Source organism: Macrobrachium nipponense, chromosome 46 (genome assembly GCF_015104395.2).
Source record: "Macrobrachium nipponense isolate FS-2020 chromosome 46, ASM1510439v2, whole genome shotgun sequence".
NCBI classification, from domain to species: Eukaryota; Metazoa; Arthropoda; class Malacostraca; order Decapoda; family Palaemonidae; genus Macrobrachium; species Macrobrachium nipponense.
In genome coordinates, this window is record NC_061106.1 from 21451427 (window position 1) to 21457739 (window position 6313).

Genomic DNA, 6313 nt, shown 5'->3' on the forward strand with positions numbered 1-6313 from the left:
CCTGACTAATACGATGAACTTATTGACATTTTGGGTCTGGGAGAGAATTCTTTGTCAGGAGGGTAGAATGTTAACTTACTGGTTTCTTTATGGGCAGTTTTAGGCCTTCTACTATTATGACTTGTTAATCATTTTGTCCTATTTTATAATCTACTGCTTTGGGTAATAAATAGTATATATATATATAATATATATATATATAATATATATATATATATATATATATATATATATATATATATATACATATATATATATATATATATATATATATATATATATATATATATAACAGGTAAAAATGTTCTGTTACAACAGAATTCCATCTAATAAAAGGAGCCCATAAAAACACCAAAATATAGAGAGAAAAGTACTATATTTCAGAGACTGCTGTCTCCCTCTTCAGGTAGATGAATGAGAAATGTTTACAGAAAAGGTGGTATTTATACCAAGAGGTCCATCCACAGGCAAGCCAATTTAGGTCCCATGCCAGGACTGTGACCAATCTTACATCGGATTTACAGGTAAATCACTTCCCCAGAGAATAATACAACACAAACGGTCAGTTAGGTATGGACAACAGAACTCAGCTATTTTCAACCATATAAATGAACATAACCATAGAATAAACTGGAATTCGTCACATATAATTTATAGCAGCAACTGCCGGTACAAGAGTCAAATGATGGAATCGGCCTTAATAAAAGAGAGGCAGGTAATGAACATCTCAAAAGGAGCATGGGTTTCAGATACGATCGACAAGATTTTCAATCAACCAACACTTAAGAAGATTAAAGGAAGATTATCAGCGGGGGTGACCTAAATTGGCTTGCCTGTGGATGGACCTCTTGGTATAAATACCACCTTTTCTGTAAACTTTTCTCATTCATCTACCTGAAGAGGGAGACAGCAGTCTCTGAAATATAGTACTTTTCTCTCTATATTTGATGTTTTTATGGGCTCCTTTTATTGGATATATATATATATATATATATATATATATATATATATATATATATATATATATATATATATATATATATATATATATGTGTGTGTGTGTGTGTGTGTGTGTGTGTGTGTGTGTGTGTGTGTGTGTGTGTGTGTGTAAGTATCCTTAAATCCACACGGTAGAAAGGTGAATGAAACTGGGGACTTGGAACAAGTACTTTCGTAGTTCCTTCGAGCTATATTGGATACATAAGTATGGACGTTTGCAAATTACTTAAAACTAACAAATAAAACTGACTTTAGCATGTATGTATAATTAGCATACTTTTCTTCAGCCACTGGAACCAATACGATTTATGCTTTCAGGGATGAAGGAAGCTGGAAATAGGGAGGAGCTGCAGGGGCGTGGCCCCTGGAGTACTGACTGTGGCTAGTATAAAGAGACCTCACAACGACTGACAGGCACATACAGATTTCCCTTCGCATAACAAGGGTAGCTGCTTTCGACATGGCTTGTATCAAACTCTTGGTGAGTTCTGAATTCTGGTTTGTGACAAACAAAATTGCTTACTTGTTCTTTTTATTCTAATTTATAGCATAAATTCAGTCAAGTTTTCTCCTAATATTTCACCAATATATTTCATGTTTTATGAATCATATATTTCTTTATGTCGCGTTCGATTCTGATGAATAACAAATATTTATCAAACAAACATTCGTGTCTATAGTAAATCATATAACCAAAAGTGATTCGAAACTTCTCACAAATTTTGGTCGTAAAAGCATCTGTTATGACGTACATATTCCTTATCTAAATTGCAGTTGGCCTGAACAACATCACAAAGCATGCTGTTTTATCAACAACAATAAACATATTAACAAGTACATTTCAAATCGTTAAAAGCACGTTTTGCTCATTTTACCATATTACTTTCTCCAGGTTTGTGCACCTGTGAACTAAAAAGTAGTTATCAAAATGTGGGTAGTTTGAATCGCAAAACCCCCTTCATGTATTAACATTTTTAATGGGTGTCAAACTTCGAAGAATTATTTCTCTAATTCTTGTTGTCAGGTGCAAATTACATAAATATATTATATATAAACCATAGTTTATTGCTCAATAAGCAAAAAATAGATTCATTCACAATTTATATACAAAAAACATGCATGTGCTTGCAGTTGAAACATATGTTTCAAATTAGATAGACCAACCTTTACCTCCACATTTCGATAGCCCAACCGCCATACATGGATACGCATAAGCCTTGTTTTCATTTTGACAAAGCCCTGAAGACTGCAGAAAGCGCTGTTGTGTGAATATAAGACTAGAGTCGTGGACATATTGACATTAACTGCTAATTTCCTATGTCATTTCTCTTACTTTAATAACCCGTACTAAAATGAACGTAAACCTCAACCTAGCTCAGAAAAAGACTCGCGCCATACTAACGTTTTCCATTCCCAGTACATAACTAAATGCTCTCCAAAATCACCTTCAGCCCCTTTTTTCCCTCTATTCACGCTTCATTGTTTGCTTTATTGGTTACCGGTGAGTTTCTTCATTCTCGGCCGCAATTCTGAAAAGTCGTTCTGCAGGATCACAGGATTACTCTGTGAGGTTCACCTGTCTTACCGACGACCTCGTCTTACACTTCCTTCGCCCTCACAGAAATACGATGAATTATCTACCCAGTTGTTGGCCCCGATCAGTCTTTCAAAGTTTCCCTCTCATATTGTATCTGATATCTCAGAGCTTTCTAATGATTAACACACACATCGCAGATCCAATTCACTTTTAAAAACACGCATTTTACTCCATCAAGAGCGACACATTTCTTGCGTCTGTTTACTATAAAACGTAAATCCTACCAAAATACTGTCGTTTCCAGGCTGACGTGGCACTTATTGTGGTATGGAATTGATAATTACATTTGGTTAGCCTTAATCACTTAGAAGTTTCCAAACGATCACCAGCCCCAGTTGTTGAAACATTAGTCCTAGAACGAGAAGTCAACGCGCCAGAACACCAACACTATTCATTACCACTCCCCACCTTCAGTTTAGCTTTATCGGATCTTCCATTAAACTATCGTAAGTTTCATTCACTTGCTCTATGAATCACCTCTTCGACAATTCCACCAGGAACTGCTGAGGATACTTTATTGTACAAGCTGGTATGCATTTCAGCCAAAACCATCATCCGTAACCCTTCACACCCGCTTTAATTTTTTGCTTTCTAGCTCCGATGCTTCGACATTCACCAGTCTGTTATTGGGGATTATTTTTTTACAAGTCTTGGAAACATCTTAATGCTATTTTCTAATGCTGTATGCATTCTATCCTAATATGGAGAGGCCAGATAAAGGCATAGTGTTACCAGATTAAACTCAAAAAAGACTAGTTCGGTACCTGATGGTAAACAACCTGCAAAGGGAAAGGGTATGTTGAAAAATTTTCACTTATATATTATATATATATATATATATATATATATATATATATATATATATATATATATATATATATATATATATATATATATATATATATATATATATTATATATATATATATATATATATCTAAAATATATATATATATATATATATTATATATATATATATATATATATATATATATATATATATATATATATATATATATATAGAGAGAGAGAGAGAGAGAGAGAGAAGAGAGAGAGAGAGAGAGAGAGAGAGAGAGAGAGAGAGAGATATTCTTGTCTTTATAATTCGGTAAAAATTCTACTCTTGTAATGTTTGATGTTTGTAAACGGATCAAAGTGAATGTTCATTATTTTTATTATGGTTTTGGTTTACGTTGCTGGTATTGCTTTAAACCAAACACGCACTGATGTCGACATCTTTACTAAACATATTTTCGTTGCAGGTTTTCGTCTTAACCACTTTGGCTCTGCTGCCTTTGGTCTCCGTCAAAGCCAAGCCGCACAATGTGCCCTCAGGATATTATTATGCCCAGCACTCCTCATACCGTAGTCCACACGGCCTTTACTACCGCCCATATCACCCTTACGCCCCTGCATCCACCAGCTACTACAATTACCCTTCTTACAGCTACGTCCACTCCCATCAGACCAGAAATGCTGAGAAAAAGTAGGCAGCTGTTATCGTCAATGTACTGATATTCTTCGAAGAGTCGACCATCAGACGCCCTTATGTGAATGTATTTTTTTTTTTTATATTGAGTTCAAGTTTTGTTTTACAAAAATTTACTCTGGGAAATATGATTTTGTATCACCACACTGCCAAACAAATTCACTGAATATCCTTTTAAAAAGTAACAAGTCCAGAATGAGAACAAATTATGCTTTAGATAAATGTACAAATATACTTCATAAAGACTTCTTCCCTTCTTCTTTTGAACGCAAAAACATTTTATGATTAGAGCAAGTCTGAAAGAATTAGCCTGAACTCATGAGATAAGTACATTCTCATAACTACGTATTTGTAGTATGTGTAAAAGTTACAATAAAATTTCTTACAATGGCACCTTTTTCCATTCTCCTTAACACAAACTCAATTATTTTATTGTCGTGAGCCCTGATTTTATTTAGAAAATACTTCAGGTCTACGGATTTTCTAACCACTGTTTGCTATGACTTAACAATACCGAGAAGCGCTATTTGCTGATTAACAGAAAATAAAAAAAAATCTGTAGAAATGCAATTGAACTACATAAAAAGTTAAAATACTTTTTGTCCGAATGAAAAAGTACAAGATTAAAGGCCTGAAGCCAAGGAAGAGGGTAGATGTAGATCTCAAAAGAAGTGATTTGAAGATTAGGGAAAGTAGAAAGCGTAGTTTCATGAGAGATAGAAAGGTACAAAATGCAGTCTTAAATGTCACTATGAACAGGAAGAGAAATAAGGTTAGAGGTGGATAATATATGAGTGAAATGAGAATATAGTCAAAAAAAGGAAATTTTTAAGGTGTAAACTAAAGATAAAAAATATACGAAGATGAAAAATAGGGAAAAAAAGAAGGAAGTTAAGTAGAAAATCAGAAACTATTTAATAGCCAAGGAAATTTTGTCTGCCATGAGTGAAAAAACATAAATATCATGGAAAAGGGGAATGTTTCAGTAAGAATAACACTGGACGGAGAGAGAAAATCTGAAATAGAAGATATGTGAAAGGTTTTTAAAGGTAAGTAACCAAAGAGATCAGTCTTAAAATGGGAGAGTTAGATAGGGTAATGCGTATCCAAAAATGATTTTGGAGGGGACTTGAAATTCCAAGAAAAGCTAAAAAACTAGCATAATGAAACTATTTAGCAGTGCTGAGAATACGAAAAGTTCTTTATGACAAGGGTGACCTGGGTACAATTAATTCACTACAAAGGAAACGTAAAGTATGTGCACATAAACAAAGGCTCGTAAAAAGCATATCAGGAGTTATGTTTGTGCTCATTTCTACAAAGGAAATATAGAATTAGAAAATTGCTTTAATTACAAAAGGACGCAGCACTGCATAGTATTCAGTTCAGTATACCAGGGTGGGTTTTGACTGAGGCTATCAGCTAGCTGTGTAATTCGAACTGATGAAGAAGATACATAAATATTTCCTATGAAATTTGTTTAGATGATGTCTTCGAAAAGAGGAACACATTAACCTTATTTTTTTTATTCTCGCTTTTTAAAATCAATCTTTTATTTCAGGACCTACTTTTAACAAACTTTCGAATACCCTCCCTACGTGAAACTAAGTAATATCCGTTTTAGCAAACGTCTGAATTTTTCTCTTCATTCAGTTTTAAGATTTTCTTTCACATCCATACTGTATTTCCGCACAAATAGCCGACAATTTCTCTTTCACTAGAACGGTTTTTATCATTTGCCCCTTTCATCTTTTTTCTTTTCTTTTCTTTTCATCTCAATCAATCTCTTATCTTAATTTTTCGTCACAATTTCCTTTTCTACTAAACCCTCATTTCATTATCATGTTATCCACTCTTGCAATCTTCTTTCATAAGCTACTGTTAAAGGATACCTGTGTTGACACTCAGATATTTCATTAGATCTTAATTTCTTTTATTCATAGATCTGTTGGCCATAATCTTTCTCCTAAGCTTTATTCCTTCCTCTTCATAAGCACATTTACGGTCACATTTTAACCTTTTGTAACCTTGATGAAAGCAATCCTCCCTTCTTCTATTCGCTTCAAACATATTTATGGGTTGTTGAAAGAAAGAGCCCGCAATCACAAGGCTGGATTAATCTAGAACGGATATGTAAGATATATATATATATATATATATATATATATATATATATATATATATATATATATATATATATATATATAATAGATATATATATGTATATAA

The 6313-nt window shown here is 33.4% G+C and overlaps 1 long non-coding RNA gene across 1 annotated transcript; it reads left to right on the forward strand.

Annotated features, from left to right (window-relative positions):
* The first annotated feature begins 1335 nt into the window (after positions 1-1335).
* Positions 1336-4474, forward strand: LOC135214581 (uncharacterized). The gene is made up of 2 exons (XR_010314417.1): positions 1336-1480; positions 3858-4474. It is a non-coding gene; the product is annotated as an uncharacterized LOC135214581 (long non-coding RNA).
* Positions 4475-6313: the final 1839 nt, after the last annotated feature.